This window comes from Dendropsophus ebraccatus, chromosome 5 (genome assembly GCF_027789765.1).
Source record: "Dendropsophus ebraccatus isolate aDenEbr1 chromosome 5, aDenEbr1.pat, whole genome shotgun sequence".
Taxonomy (NCBI): Eukaryota; Metazoa; Chordata; class Amphibia; order Anura; family Hylidae; genus Dendropsophus; species Dendropsophus ebraccatus.
The window spans coordinates 799,770-816,251 of NC_091458.1; the positions used below are offsets into that span (position 1 = coordinate 799,770).

The window sequence follows — 16,482 nt, forward strand, 5'->3', positions numbered from 1 at the left end:
TAGATAAAGCGTCTCCTCCTCCTCCATCTATACAGCCATCATATAGATACAGCGTCTCCTCCTCCTCCTCCATCTATACAGCCATCATATAGATACAGCGTCTCCTCCTCTATCTATACAGCCATCACATAGATACAGCGTCTCCTCCTCCTCCATCTATACAGCCATCATATAGATACAGCTTCTCCTCCTCCTCCTCCATCTATACAGCCATCATATAGATACAGCGTCTCCTCCTCCATCTATACAGCCCATCATATAGATACAGCGTCTCCTCCTCCATCTATACAGCCATCATATAGATACAGCGTCTCCTCCTCCTCCATCTATACAGCCATCATATAGATACAGCGTCTCCTCCTCCTCCTCCATCTATACAGCCATCATATAGATACAGCGTCTCCTCCTCCTCCATCTATACAGCCATCATATAGATACAGCGTCTCCTCCTCCATCTATACAGCCATCATATAGATACAGCGTCTCCTCCTCCTCCATCTATACAGCCATCATATAGATACAGCGTCTCCTCCTCCATCTATACAGCCATCATATAGATACAGCGTCTCCTCCTCCTCCATCTATACAGCCATCATATAGATACAGCGTCTCCTCCTCCTCCATCTATACAGCCATCATATAGATACAGCGTCTCCTCCTCCTCCATCTATACAGCCATCATATAGATACAGCGTCTCCTCCATCTATACAGCCATCATATAGATACAGCGTCTCCTCCTCCTCCTCCATCTATACAGCCATCATATAGATACAGCGTCTCCTCCTCCTCCTCCATCTATACAGCCATCATATAGATACAGCGTCTCCTCCTCCTCCATCTATACAGCCATCATATAGATACAGCGTCTCCTCCTCCTCCATCTATACAGCCATAATATAGATACAGCGTCTCCTCCTCCTCCTCCTCCATCTATACAGCCATCATATAGATACAGCGTCTCCTCCTCCTCCTCCATCTATACAGCCATCATATAGATACAGCGTCTCCTCCTCCTGCTCCATCTATACAGCCATCATATAGATACAGCGTCTCCTCCTCCTCCATCTATACAGCCATCATATAGATACAGCGTCTCCTCCTCCTCCATCTATACAGCCATCATATAGATACAGCGTCTCCTCCTCCTCCTCCTCCTCCATCTATACAGCCATCATATAGATACAGAGTCTCCTCCTCCTCCTCCATCTATACAGCCATCATATAGATACAGCGTCTCCTCCTCCATCTATACAGCCATCATATAGATACAGCGTCTCTTCCTCCATCTATACAGCCATCATATAGATACAGCGTCTCCTCCTCCATCTATACAGCCATCATATAGATACAGCGTCTCCTCCTCCTCCATCTATACAGCCATCATATAGATACAGCGTCTCCTCCTCCTCCTCCTCCTCTATCTATACAGCCATCATATAGATACAGCGTCTCCTCCTCCTCCATCTATACAGCCATCATATAGATACAGCGTCTCCTCCTCCTCCATCTATACAGCCATCATATAGATACAGCGTCTCCTCCTCCTCCATCTATACAGCCATCATATAGATACAGCGTCTCCTCCTCCTCCATCTATACAGCCATCATATAGATACAGCGTCTCCTCCTCCTCCATCTATACAGCCATCATATAGATACAGCGTCTCCTCCTCCTCCTCCATCTATACAGCCATCATATAGATACAGCGTCTCCTCCTCCTCCATCTATACAGCCATCATATAGATACAGCGTCTCCTCCTCCTCCTCCATCTATACAGCCATCATATAGATACAGCGTCTCCTCCTCCTCCTCCATCTATACAGCCATCATATAGATACAGCGTCTCCTCCTCCTCCTTCTATACAGCCATCATATAGATACAGCGTCTCCTCCTCCTCCTCCATCTATACAGCCATCATATAGATACAGCGTCTCCTCCTCCATCTATACAGCCATCATATAGATACAGCGTCTCCTCCTCCTCCTCCTCCATCTATACAGCCATCATATAGATACAGCGTCTCCTCCTCCTCCATCTATACAGCTATCATATAGATACAGCGTCTCCTCCTCCTCCATCTATACAGCCATCATATAGATACAGCGTCTCCTCCTCCTCCATCTATACAGCCATCATATAGATACAGCGTCTCCTCCTCCTCCATCTATACAGCCATCATATAGATACAGCGTCTCCTCCTCCATCTATACAGCCATCATATAGATACAGCGTCTCCTCCTCCTCCATCTATACAGCCATCATATAGATACAGCGTCTCCTCCTCCTCCATCTATACAGCCATCATATAGATACAGCGTCTCCTCCTCCTCCTCCATCTATACAGCCATCATATAGATACAGCGTCTCCTCCTCTATCTATACAGCCATCATATAGATACAGCGTCTCCTCCTCCTCCATCTATACAGCCATCATATAGATACAGCGTCTCCTCCTCCTCCATCTATACAGCCATCATATAGATACAGCGTCTCCTCCTCCTCCTCCTCCATCTATACAGACATCATATAGATACAGCGTCTCCTCCTCCTCCTCCATCTATACAGCCATCATATAGATACAGCGTCTCCTCCTCCATCTATACAGCCATCATATAGATACAGCGTCTCCTCCTCCTCCATCTATACAGCCATCATATAGATACAGCGTCTCCTCCTCCTCCATCTATACAGCCATCATAGATACAGCATCTCCTCCTCCTCCTCCTCCATCTATACAGCCATCATATAGATACAGCGTCTCCTCCTCCTCCTCCATCTATACAGCCATCATATAGATACAGCGTCTCCTCCTCCTCCTTCTATACAGCCATCATATAGATACAGCGTCTCCTCCTCCTCCTCCATCTATACAGCCATCATATAGATACAGCGTCTCCTCCTCCATCTATACAGCCATCATATAGATACAGCGTCTCCTCCTCCTCCATCTATACAGCCATCATATAGATAAAGCGTCTCCTCCTCCTCCATCTATACAGCCATCATATAGATACAGCGTCTCCTCCTCCTCCTCCATCTATACAGCCATCATATAGATACAGCGTCTCCTCCTCCATCTATACAGCCATCATATAGATACAGCGTCTCCTCCTCCATCTATACAGCCATCATATAGATACAGCGTCTCCTCCTCCTCCATCTATACAGCCATCATATAGATACAGCGTCTCCTCCTCCTCCATCTATACAGCCATCATATAGATACAGTGTCTCCTCCTCCTCCATCTATACAGCCATCATATAGATACAGCGTCTCCTCCTCCTCCATCTATACAGCCATCATATAGATACAGCGTCTCCTCCTCCTCCATCTATACAGCCATCATATAGATACAGCGTCTCCTCCTCCTCCTCCATCTATACAGCCATCATATAGATACAGCGTCTCCTCCTCCTCCATCTATACAGCCATCATATAGATACAGCGTCTCCTCCTCCTCCATCTATACAGCCATCATATAGATACAGCATCTCCTCCTCCTCCATCTATACAGCCATCATATAGATACAGCGTCTCCTCCTCCATCTATACAGCCATCATATAGATACAGCGTCTCCTCCTCCATCTATACAGCCATCATATAGATACAGCGTCTCCTCCTCCATCTATACAGCCATCATATAGATACAGCGTCTCCTCCTCCTCCATCTATACAGCCATCATATAGATACAGCGTCTCCTCCTCCTCCATCTATACAGCCATCATATAGATACAGCGTCTCCTCCTCCTCCTCCATCTATACAGCCATCATATAGATACAGCGTCTCCTCCTCCTCTATCTATACAGCCATCATATAGATACAGCGTCTCCTCCTCCTCCTCCATCTATACAGCCATCATATAGATACAGCGTCTCCTCCATCTATACAGCCATCATATAGATACAGCGTCTCCTCCTCCTCCTCCATCTATACAGCCATCATATAGATACAGCGTCTCCTCCTCCTCCTCCATCTATACAGCCATCATATAGATACAGCGTCTCCTCCTCCTCCATCTATACAGCCATCATATAGATACAGCGTCTCCTCCTCCTCCATCTATACAGCCATCATATAGATACAGCGTCTCCTCCTCCTCCTCCTCCATCTATACAGCCATCATATAGATACAGCGTCTCCTCCTCCTCCTCCATCTATACAGCCATCATATAGATACAGCGTCTCCTCCTCCTCCTCCATCTATACAGCCATCATATAGATACAGCGTCTCCTCCTCCTCCATCTATACAGCCATCATATAGATACAGCGTCTCCTCCTCCTCCATCTATACAGCCATCATATAGATACAGCGTCTCCTCCTCCTCCATCTATACAGCCATCATATAGACACAGCGTCTCCTCCTCCTCCTCCATCTATACAGCCATCATATAGATACAGCGTCTCCTCCTCCTCCATCTATACAGCCATCATATAGATACAGCGTCTCCTCCTCCTCCATCTATACAGCCATCATATAGATACAGCGTCTCCTCCTCCTCCTCCTCCTCCATCTATACAGCCATCATATAGATACAGCGTCTCCTCCTCCTCCATCTATACAGCCATCATATAGATACAGCGTCTCCTCCTCCATCTATACAGCCATCATATAGATACAGCGTCTCTTCCTCCATCTATACAGCCATCATATAGATACAGCGTCTCCTCCTCCATCTATACAGCCATCATATAGATACAGCGTCTCCTCCTCCTCCTCCTCCTCTATCTATACAGCCATCATATAGATACAGCGTCTCCTCCTCCTCCATCTATACAGCCATCATATAGATACAGCGTCTCCTCCTCCTCCATCTATACAGCCATCATATAGATACAGCGTCTCCTCCTCCTCCATCTATACAGCCATCATATAGATACAGCGTCTCCTCCTCCTCCATCTATACAGCCATCATATAGATACAGCGTCTCCTCCTCCTCCTCCATCTATACAGCCATCATATAGATACAGCGTCTCCTCCTCCATCTATACAGCCATCATATAGATACAGCGTCTCCTCCTCCTCCATCTATACAGCCATCATATAGATACAGCGTCTCCTCCTCCTCCATCTATACAGCCATCATATAGATACAGCGTCTCCTCCTCCATCTATACAGCCATCATATAGATACAGCGTCTCCTCCTCCTCCATCTATACAGCCATCATATAGATACAGCGTCTCCTCCTCCTCCTCCATCTATACAGCCATCATATACATACAGCGTCTCCTCCTCCTCCATCTATACAGCCATCATATAGATACAGCGTCTCCTCCTCCTCCATCTATACAGCCATCATATAGATACAGCGTCTCCTCCTCCTCCTCCATCTATACAGCCATCATATAGATACAGCGTCTCCTCCTCCTCCATCTATACAGCCATCATATAGATACAGAGTCTCCTCCTCCATCTATACAGCCATCATATAGATACAGCGTCTCCTCCTCCTCCATCTATACAGCCATCATATAGATACAGCGTCTCCTCCTCCATCTATACAGCCATCATATAGATACAGCGTCTCCTCCTCCTCCATCTATACAGCCATCATATAGATACAGCGTCTCCTCCTCCTCCATCTATACAGCCATCATATAGATACAGCGTCTCCTCCTCCTCCATCTATACAGCCATCATATAGATACAGCGTCTCCTCCTCCATCTATACAGCCATCATATAGATACAGCGTCTCCTCCTCCATCTATACAGCCATCATATAGATACAGCGTCTCCTCCTCCTCCATCTATACAGCCATCATATAGATACAGCGTCTCCTCCTCCTCCATCTATACAGCCATCATATAGATACAGCGTCTCCTCCTCCTCCATCTATACAGCCATCATATAGATACAGCGTCTCCTCCTCCATCTATACAGCCATCATATAGATACAGCGTCTCCTCCTCCTCCATCTATACAGCCATCATATAGATACAGCGTCTCCTCCTCCTCCTCCATCTATACAGCCATCATATAGATACAGCGTCTCCTCCTCCTCCTCCATCTATACAGCCATCATATAGATACAGCGTCTCCTCCTCCTCTATCTATACAGCCATCATATAGATACAGCGTCTCCTCCTCCTCCTCCATCTATACAGCCATCATATAGATACAGCGTCTCCTCCATCTATACAGCCATCATATAGATACAGCGTCTCCTCCTCCTCCTCCATCTATACAGCCATCATATAGATACAGTGTCTCCTCCTCCTCCTCCATCTATACAGCCATCATATAGATACAGCGTCTCCTCCTCCTCCTCCATCTATACAGCCATCATATAGATACAGCGTCTCCTCCTCCTCCTCCATCTATACAGCCATCATATAGATACAGCGTCTCCTCCTCCTCCATCTATACAGCCATCATATAGATACAGCGTCTCCTCCTCCTCCATCTATACAGCCATCATATAGATACAGCGTCTCCTCCTCCTCCTCCTCCTCCATCTATACAGCCATCATATAGATACAGCGTCTCCTCCTCCTCCTCCATCTATACAGCCATCATATAGATACAGCGTCTCCTCCTCCATCTATACAGCCATCATATAGATACAGCGTCTCTTCCTCCATCTATACAGCCATCATATAGATACAGCGTCTCCTCCTCCATCTATACAGCCATCATATAGATACAGCGTCTCCTCCTCCTCCTCCTCCTCTATCTATACAGCCATCATATAGATACAGCGTCTCCTCCTCCTCCATCTATACAGCCATCATATAGATACAGCGTCTCCTCCTCCTCCATCTATACAGCCATCATATAGATACAGCGTCTCCTCCTCCTCCATCTATACAGCCATCATATAGATACAGCGTCTCCTCCTCCTCCATCTATACAGCCATCATATAGATACAGCGTCTCCTCCTCCATCTATACAGCCATCATATAGATACAGCGTCTCCTTCTCCTCCTCCTCCATCTATACAGCCATCATATAGATACAGCGTCTCCTCCTCCTCCATCTATACAGCCATCATATACATACAGCGTCTCCTCCTCCTCCATCTATACAGCCATCATATAGATACAGCGTCTCCTCCTCCTCCATCTATACAGCCATCATATAGATACAGCGTCTCCTCCTCCATCTATACAGCCATCATATAGATACAGCGTCTCCTCCTCCTCCATCTATACAGCCATCATATAGATACAGCGTCTCCTCCTCCAACTATACAGCCATCATATAGATACAGCGTCTCCTCCTCCTCCATCTATACAGCCATCATATAGATACAGCGTCTCCTCCTCCTCCATCTATACAGCCATCATATAGATACAGCGTCTCCTCCTCCTCCATCTATACAGCCATCATATAGATACAGCGTCTCCTCCTCCTCCTCCATCTATACAGCCATCATATAGATACAGCGTCTCCTCCTCCTCCATCTATACAGCCATCATATAGATACAGCGTCTCCTCCTCCTTCATCTATACAGCCATCATATAGATACAGCGTCTCCTCCTCCTCCTCCATCTATACAGCCATCATATAGATACAGCGTCTCCTCCTCCATCTATACAGCCATCATATAGATACAGCGTCTCCTCCTCCATCTATACAGCCATCATATAGATACAGCGTCTCCTCCTCCTCCATCTATACAGCCATCATATAGATACAGCGTCTCCTCCTCCTCCATCTATACAGCCATCATATAGATACAGCGTCTCCTCCTCCTTCATCTATACAGCCATCATATAGATACAGCGTCTCCTCCTCCTCCATCTATACAGCCATCATATAGATACAGCGTCTCCTCCTCCATCTATACAGCCATCATATAGATACAGCGTCTCCTCCTCCTCCTCCATCTATACAGCCATCATATAGATACAGCGTCTCCTCCTCCATCTATAAAGCCATCATATAGATACAGCGTCTCCTCCTCCTCCTTCATCTATACAGCCATCATATAGATACAGCGTCTCCTCCTCCTCCTCCTCCTCCTCCATCTATACAGCCATCATATAGATACAGCGTCTCCTCCTCCTCCATCTATACAGCCATCATATAGATACAGCGTCTCCTCCTCCTCCTCCATCTATACAGCCATCATATAGATACAGCGTCTCCTCCTCCTCCTCCATCTATACAGCCATCATATAGATACAGCGTCTCCTCCTCCTCCTCCATCTATACAGCCATCATATAGATACAGCGTCTCCTCCTCCTCCATCTATACAGCCATCATATAGATACAGCGTCTCCTCCTCCTCCTCCATCAATACAGCCATCATATAGATACAGCGTCTCCTCCTCCTTCATCTATACAGCCATCATATAGATACAGCGTCTCCTCCTCCTCCATCTATACAGCCATCATATAGATACAGCGTCTCCTCCTCCTCCATCTATACAGCCATCATATAGATACAGCGTCTCCTCCTCCTCCATCTATACAGCCATCATATAGATACAGCATCTCCTCCTCCTCCTCCATCTATACACCCATCATATAGATACAGCGTCTCCTCCTCCTCCATCTATACAGCCATCATATAGATACAGCGTCTCCTCCTCCTCCTCCATCTATACAGCCATCATATAGATACAGCGTCTCCTCCTCCTCTCCATCTATACAGCCATCATATAGATACAGCGTCTCCTCCTCCTCCATCTATACAGCCATCATATAGATACAGCGTCTCTCCTCCTCCATCTATACAGCCATCATATAGATACAGCGTCTCCTCCTCCTCCATCTATACAGCCATCATATAGATACAGCGTCTCCTCCTCCTCCATCTATACAGCCGATCATATAGATACAGCGTCTCCTCCTCCATCTATATAGCAAATCTATACAGCCATCATATAGATACAGCGTCTCCTCCTCCTCCATCTATACAGCCCATCATATAGATACAGCGTCTCATCCTCCTCCATCTATACAGCCATCATATAGATACAGCGTCTCCTCCTCCTCCATCTATACAGCCATCATATAGATACAGCGTCTCCTCCTCTATCTATACAGCCATCATATAGATACAGCGTCTCCTCCTCCTCCTCCATCTATACAGCCATCATATAGATACAGCGTCTCCTCCTTCTCCTCCATCTATACAGCCATCATATAGATACAGCGTCTCCTCCTCCTCCTCCATCTATACAGCCATCATATAGATACAGCGTCTCATCCTCCTCCATCTATACAGCCATCATATAGATACAGCGTCTCCTCCTCCTCCTCCATCTATACAGCCATCATATAGATACAGCGTCTCCTCCTCTATCTATACAGCCATCATATAGATACAGCGTCTCCTCCTCCTCCTCCATCTATACAGCCATCATATAGATACAGCGTCTCCTCCTCTATCTATACAGCCATCATATAGATACAGCGTCTCCTCCTCCTCCATCTATACAGCCATCATATAGATACAGCGTCTCCTCCATCTATACAGCCATCATATAGATACAGCGTCTCCTCCTCCTCCATCTATACAGCCATCATATAGATACAGCGTCTCCTCCTCCTCCATCTATACAGCCATCATATAGATACAGCGTCTCCTCCTCCTCCATCTATACAGCCATCATATAGATACAGCGTCTCCTCCTCCTCCATCTATACAGCCATCATATAGATACAGCGTCCTCCTCCTCCTCCATCTATACAGCCATCATATAGATACAGCGTCTCCTCCTCCTCCATCTATACAGCCATCATATAGATACAGCGTCTCCTCCTCCTCCATCTATACAGCCATCATATAGATACAGCGTCTCCTCCTCCTCCATCTATACAGCCATCATATAGATACAGCATCTCCTCCTCCTCCATCTATACAGCCATCATATAGATACAGCGTCTCCTCCTCCTCCTCCATCTATACAGCCATCATATAGATACAGCGTCTCCTCCTCCATCTATACAGCCATCATATAGATACAGCGTCTCCTCCTCCTCCATCTATACAGCCATCATATAGATACAGCGTCTCCTCCTCCATCTATACAGCCATCATCTAGATACAGCGTCTCCTCCTCCATCTATACAGCCATCATATAGATACAGCGTCTCCTCCTCCTCCATCTATACAGCCATCATATAGATACAGCGTCTCCTCCATCTATACAGCCATCATATAGATACAGCGTCTCCTCCTCCTCCATCTATACAGCCATCATATAGATACAGCGTCTCCTCCTCCTCCATCTATACAGCCATCATATAGATACAGCGTCTCCTCCTCCTCCATCTATACAGCCATCATATAGATACAGCGTCTCCTCCCTCCATCTATACAGCCATCATCTAGATACAGCGTCTCCTCCTCCATCTATACAGCCATCATATAGATACAGCGTCTCCTCCTCCTCCATCTATACAGCCATCATATAGATACAGCGTCTCCTCCTCCTCCATCTATACAGCCATCATATAGATACAGCGTCTCCTCCATCTATACAGCCATCATATAGATACAGCGTCTCCTCCTCCTCCATCTATACAGCCATCATATAGATACAGCGTCTCCTCCTCCTCCATCTATACAGCCATCATATAGATACAGCGTCTCCTCCTCCTCCATCTATACAGCCATCATATAGATACAGCGTCTCCTCCTCCTCCATCTATACAGCCATCATATAGATACAGCGTCTCCTCCTCCATCTATACAGCCATCATCTAGATACAGCGTCTCCTCCTCCATCTATACAGCCATCATATAGATACAGCGTCTCCTCCTCCTCCATCTATACAGCCATCATATAGATACAGCGTCTCCTCCTCCTCCATCTATACAGCCATCATATAGATACAGCGTCTCCTCCTCCTCCTCCATCTATACAGCCATCATATACATACAGCGTCTCCTCCTCCTCCATCTATACAGCCATCATATAGATACAGCGTCTCCTCCTCCATCTATACAGCCATCATATATATACAGCGTCTCCTCCTCCTCCATCTATACAGCCATCATATAGATACAGCGTCTCCTCCTCCATCTATACAGCCATCATATAGATACAGCGTCTCCTCCTCCTACATCTATACAGCCATCATATAGATACAGCGTCTCCTCCTCCATCTATACAGCTATCATATAGATACAGCGTCTCCTCCTCCTCCTCCATCTATACAGCCATCATATAGATACAGCGTCTCCTCCTCCTCCTCCTCCATCTATACAGCCATCATATAGATACAGCGTCTCCTCCTCCATCTATACAGCCATCATATAGATACAGCGTCTCCTCCTCCTCCATCTATACAGCCATCATATAGATACAGCGTCTCCTCCTCCTCCATCTATACAGCCATCATATAGATACAGCGTCTCCTCCTCCTCCATCTATACAGCCATCATATAGATACAGCGTCTCCTCCTCCTCCATCTATACAGCCATCATATAGATACAGCGTCTCCTCCTCCTCCATCTATACAGCCATCATATAGATACAGCGTCTCCTCCTCCTCCATCTATACAGCCATCATATAGATACAGCGTCTCCTCCTCCTCCATCTATACAGCCATCATATAGATACAGCGTCTCCTCCTCCTCCATCTATACAGCCATCATATAGATACAGCGTCTCCTCCTCTCCATCTATACAGCCATCATATAGATACAGCGTCTCCTCCTCCTCCATCTATACAGCCATCATATAGATACAGCGTCTCCTCCTCCTCCTCCATCTATACAGCCATCATATAGATACAGCGTCTCCTCCTCCTCCTCCATCTATACAGCCATCATATAGATACAGCGTCTCCTCCTCCTCCATCTATACAGCCATCATATAGATACAGCGTCTCCTCCTCTCCTCCATCTATACAGCCATCATATAGATACAGCGTCTCCTCCTCCTCCATCTATACAGCCATCATATAGATACAGCGTCTCCTCCTCCTCCTCCATCTATACAGCCATCATATAGATACAGCGTCTCCTCCTCCTCCTCCATCTATACAGCCATCATATAGATACAGCGTCTCCTCCTCCTCCTCCATCTATACAGCCATCATATAGATACAGCGTCTCCTCCTCCTCCATCTATACAGCCATCATATAGATACAGCGTCTCCTCCTCCTCCATCTATACAGCCATCATATAGATACAGCGTCTCCTCCTCCTCCATCTATACAGCCATCATATAGATACAGCGTCTCCTCCTCCTCCATCTATACAGCCATCATATAGATACAGCGTCTCCTCCTCCTCCATCTATACAGCCATCATATAGATACAGCGTCTCCTCCTCCTCCATCTATACAGCCATCATATAGATACAGCGTCTCCTCCTCCATCTATACAGCCATCATATAGATACAGCGTCCTCCTCCTCCATCTATACAGCCATCATATAGATACAGCGTCTCCTCCTCCATCTATACAGCCATCATATAGATACAGCGTCTCCTCCTCCTCCATCTATACAGCCATCATATAGATACAGCGTCTCCTTCTCCTCCATCTATACAGCCATCATATAGATACAGCGTCTCCTCCTCCATCTATACAGCCATCATATAGATACAGCGTCTCCTCCTCCTCCTCCATCTATACAGCCATCATATAGATACAGCGTCTCCTCCTCCTCCATCTATACAGCCATCATATAGATACAGCGTCTCCTCCTCCTCCATCTTGACAGCCATCATATAGATACAGCGTCTCCTCCTCCTCCATCTATACAGCCATCATATAGATACAGCATCTCCTCCTCCTCCATCTATACAGCCATCATATAGATACAGCGTCTCCTCCTCCATCTATACAGCCATCATATAGATACAGCGTCTCCTCCTCCTCCATCTATACAGCCATCATATAGATACAGCGTCTCCTCCTCCTCCTCCATCTATACAGCCATCATATAGATACAGCGTCTCCTCCTCCTCCATCTATACAGCCATCATATAGATACAGCGTCTCCTCCTCCTCCATCTATACAGCCATCATATAGATACAGCGTCTCCTCCTCCATCTATACAACCATCATATAGATACAGCGTCTCCTCCTCCTCCATCTATACAGCCATCATATAGATACAGCGTCTCCTCCTCCTCCATCTATACAGCCATCATATAGATACAGCGTCTCCTCCTCCATCTATACAGCCATCATATAGATACAGCGTCTCCTCCTCCTCCATCTATACAGCCATCATATAGATACAGCATCTCCTCCTCCATCTATACAGCCATCATATAGATACAGCGTCTCCTCCTCCTCCTCCATCTATACAGCCATCATATAGATACAGCGTCTCCTCCTCCTCCTCCATCTATACAGCCATCATATAGATACAGCGTCTCCTCCTTCTCCATCTATACAGCCATCATATAGATACAGCGTCTCCTCCTCCTCCTCCATCTATACAGCCATCATATAGATACAGCATCTCCTCCTCCATCTATACAGCCATCATATAGATACAGCGTCTCCTCCTCCTCCATCTATACAGCCATCATATAGATACAGCGTCTCCTCCTCCTCCATCTATACAGCCATCATATAGATACAGCGTCTCCTCCTCCTCCTCCATCTATACAGCCATCATATAGATACAGCGTCTCCTCCTCCTCCTCCATCTATACAGCCATCATATAGATACAGCGTCTCCTCCTCCTCCATCTATACAGCCATCATATAGATACAGCATCTCCTCCTCCATCTATACAGCCATCATATAGATACAGCGTCTCCTCCTCCATCTATACAGCCATCATATAGATACAGCGTCTCCTCCTCCTCCTCCATCTATACAGCCATCATATAGATACAGCGTCTCCTCCTCCTCCTCCATCTATACAGCCATCATATAGATACAGCGTCTCCTCCTCCTCCATCTATACAGCCATCATATAGATACAGCGTCTCCTCCTCCTCCATCTATACAGCCATCATATAGATACAGCGTCTCCTCCTCCATCTATACAGCCATCATATAGATACAGCGTCTCCTCCTCCTCCATCTATACAGCCATCATATAGATACAGCGTCTCCTCCTCCTCCATCTATACAGCCATCATATAGATACAGCGTCTCCTCCTCTCCATCTATACAGCCATCATATAGATACAGCGTCTCCTCCTCCTCCATCTATACAGCCATCATATAGATACAGCGTCTCCTCCTCCTCCATCTATACAGCCATCATATAGATACAGCGTCTCCTCCTCCTCCATCTATACAGCCATCATATAGATACAGCGTCTCCTCCTCCTCCATCTATACAGCCATCATATAGATACAGCGTCTCCTCCTCCTCCTCCATCTATACAGCCATCATATAGATACAGCGTCTCCTCCTCCATCTATACAGCCATCATATAGATACAGCGTCTCCTCCTCCTCCATCTATACAGCCATCATATAGATACAGCGTCTCCTCCTCCTCCATCTATACAGCCATCATATAGATACAGCGTCTCCTCCTCCATCTATACAGCCATCATATAGATACAGCGTCTCCTCCTCCTCCTCCTCCATCTATACAGCCATCATATAGATACAGCGTCTCCTCCTCCTCCATCTATACAGCTATCATATAGATACAGCGTCTCCTCCTCCTCCATCTATACAGCCATCATATAGATACAGCGTCTCCTCCTCCTCCATCTATACAGCCATCATATAGATACAGCGTCTCCTCCTCCTCCATCTATACAGCCATCATATAGATACAGCATCTCCTCCTCCTCCATCTATACAGCCATCATATAGATACAGCGTCTCCTCCTCCATCTATACAGCCATCATATAGATACAGCGTCTCCTCCTCCTCCATCTATACAGCCATCATATAGATACAGCGTCGCCTCCTCCATCTATACAGCCATCATATAGATACAGCGTCTCCTCCTCCTCCATCTATACAGCCATCATATAGATACAGCGTCTCCTCCTCCTCCATCTATACAGACATCATATAGATACAGCGTCTCCTCCTCCTCCATCTATACAGCCATCATATAGATACAGCGTCTCCTCCTCCTCCATCTATACAGCCATCATATAGATACAGCGTCTCCTCCTCCATCTATACAGCCATCATATAGATACAGCGTCTCCTCCTCCTCCATCTATACAGCCATCATATAGATACAGCGTCTCCTCCTCCATCTATACAGCTATCATATAGATACAGCGTCTCCTCCTCCATCTATACAGCCATCATATAGATACAGCGTCTCCTCCTCCTCCTCCTCCATCTATACAGCCATCATATAGATACAGCGTCTCCTCCTCCTCCATCTATACAGCCATCATATAGATACAGCGTCTCCTCCTCCTCCATCTATACAGCCATCATATAGATACAGCGTCTCCTCCTCCTCCATCTATACAGCCATCATATAGATACAGCGTCTCCTCCTCCATCTATACAGCCATCATATAGATACAGCGTCTCCTCCTCCTCCTCCTCCATCTATACAGCCATCATATAGATACAGCGTCTACTCCTCCTCCTCCTCCATCTATACAGACATCATATACAGCGTCTCCTCCTCCATCTATACAGCCATCGTATAGATACAGCGTCTCCTCCTCCTTCTCCATCTATACAGCCATCATATAGATACAGCGTCTCCTCCTCCTCCATCTATACAGCCATCATATAGATACAGCGTCTCCTCCTCCTCCTCCATCTATACAGCCATCATATAGATACAGCGTCTCCTCCTCCTCCTCCTCCATCTATACAGACATCATATAGATACAGCGTCTCCTCCTCCATCTATACAGCCATCATATAGATACAGCGTCTCCTCCTCCTCCATCTATACAGCCATCATATAGATACAGCGTCTCCTCCTCCTCCATCTATACAGCCATCATATAGATACAGCGTCTCCTCCTCCATCTATACAGCCATCATATAGATACAGCGTCTCCTCCTCCTCCATCTATACAGCCATCATATAGATACAGTGTCTCCTCCTCCTCCATCTATACAGCCATCATATAGATACAGCGTCTCCTCCTCCTCCATCTATACAGCCATCATATAGATACAATATATATAAGACATTACCCATTCGTGTGGCTCCACCCATTGCCTTCCTTTCGATCATGTGACTTATATGACGTCACTTCCTATCTCTGCCTCTTGAGAAGCAACTTTATTAACATCTACACAAGAAGCCAGTAGTAACAGAGATGGGGGGGCAGAGTGTGAAGCTAAACCATAGAGATGCACAACACAATGGAGGAGGAGGAGGAGACACAGGAGCTTACACTCTATGAGGAGGAGGAGGAGGAGGAGACACAGGAGCTTACACTCTATGAGGAGGAGGAGGAGACACAGGAGCTTACACTCTATGAGGAAGAGGAGGAGGAGGAGACACAGGAGCTTACACTCTATGAGGAGGAGGAGGAGACACAGGAGCTTACACTCTATGAGGGGGAGGAGACACAGGAGCTTACACTCTTTGAGGGGGAGGAGACACAGGAGCTTACACTCTATGAGGAGGAGGAGG

General features: G+C 46.4%; 1 protein-coding gene across 1 annotated transcript in view; it reads right to left on the reverse strand.

Moving 5' to 3' along the window:
* LOC138792174 (zinc finger and SCAN domain-containing protein 2-like) overlaps positions 1–16,092 on the reverse strand; it is a 46,088-nt gene extending 29,996 nt beyond the window's left edge. The window contains exon 1 of the mRNA XM_069969280.1: positions 16,038–16,092. The gene's annotated coding sequence lies outside the window, so the exon portion shown is untranslated. The remainder of the gene's footprint in view (positions 1–16,037) is intronic.
* Between the last annotated feature and the right edge of the window lie 390 nt (positions 16,093–16,482).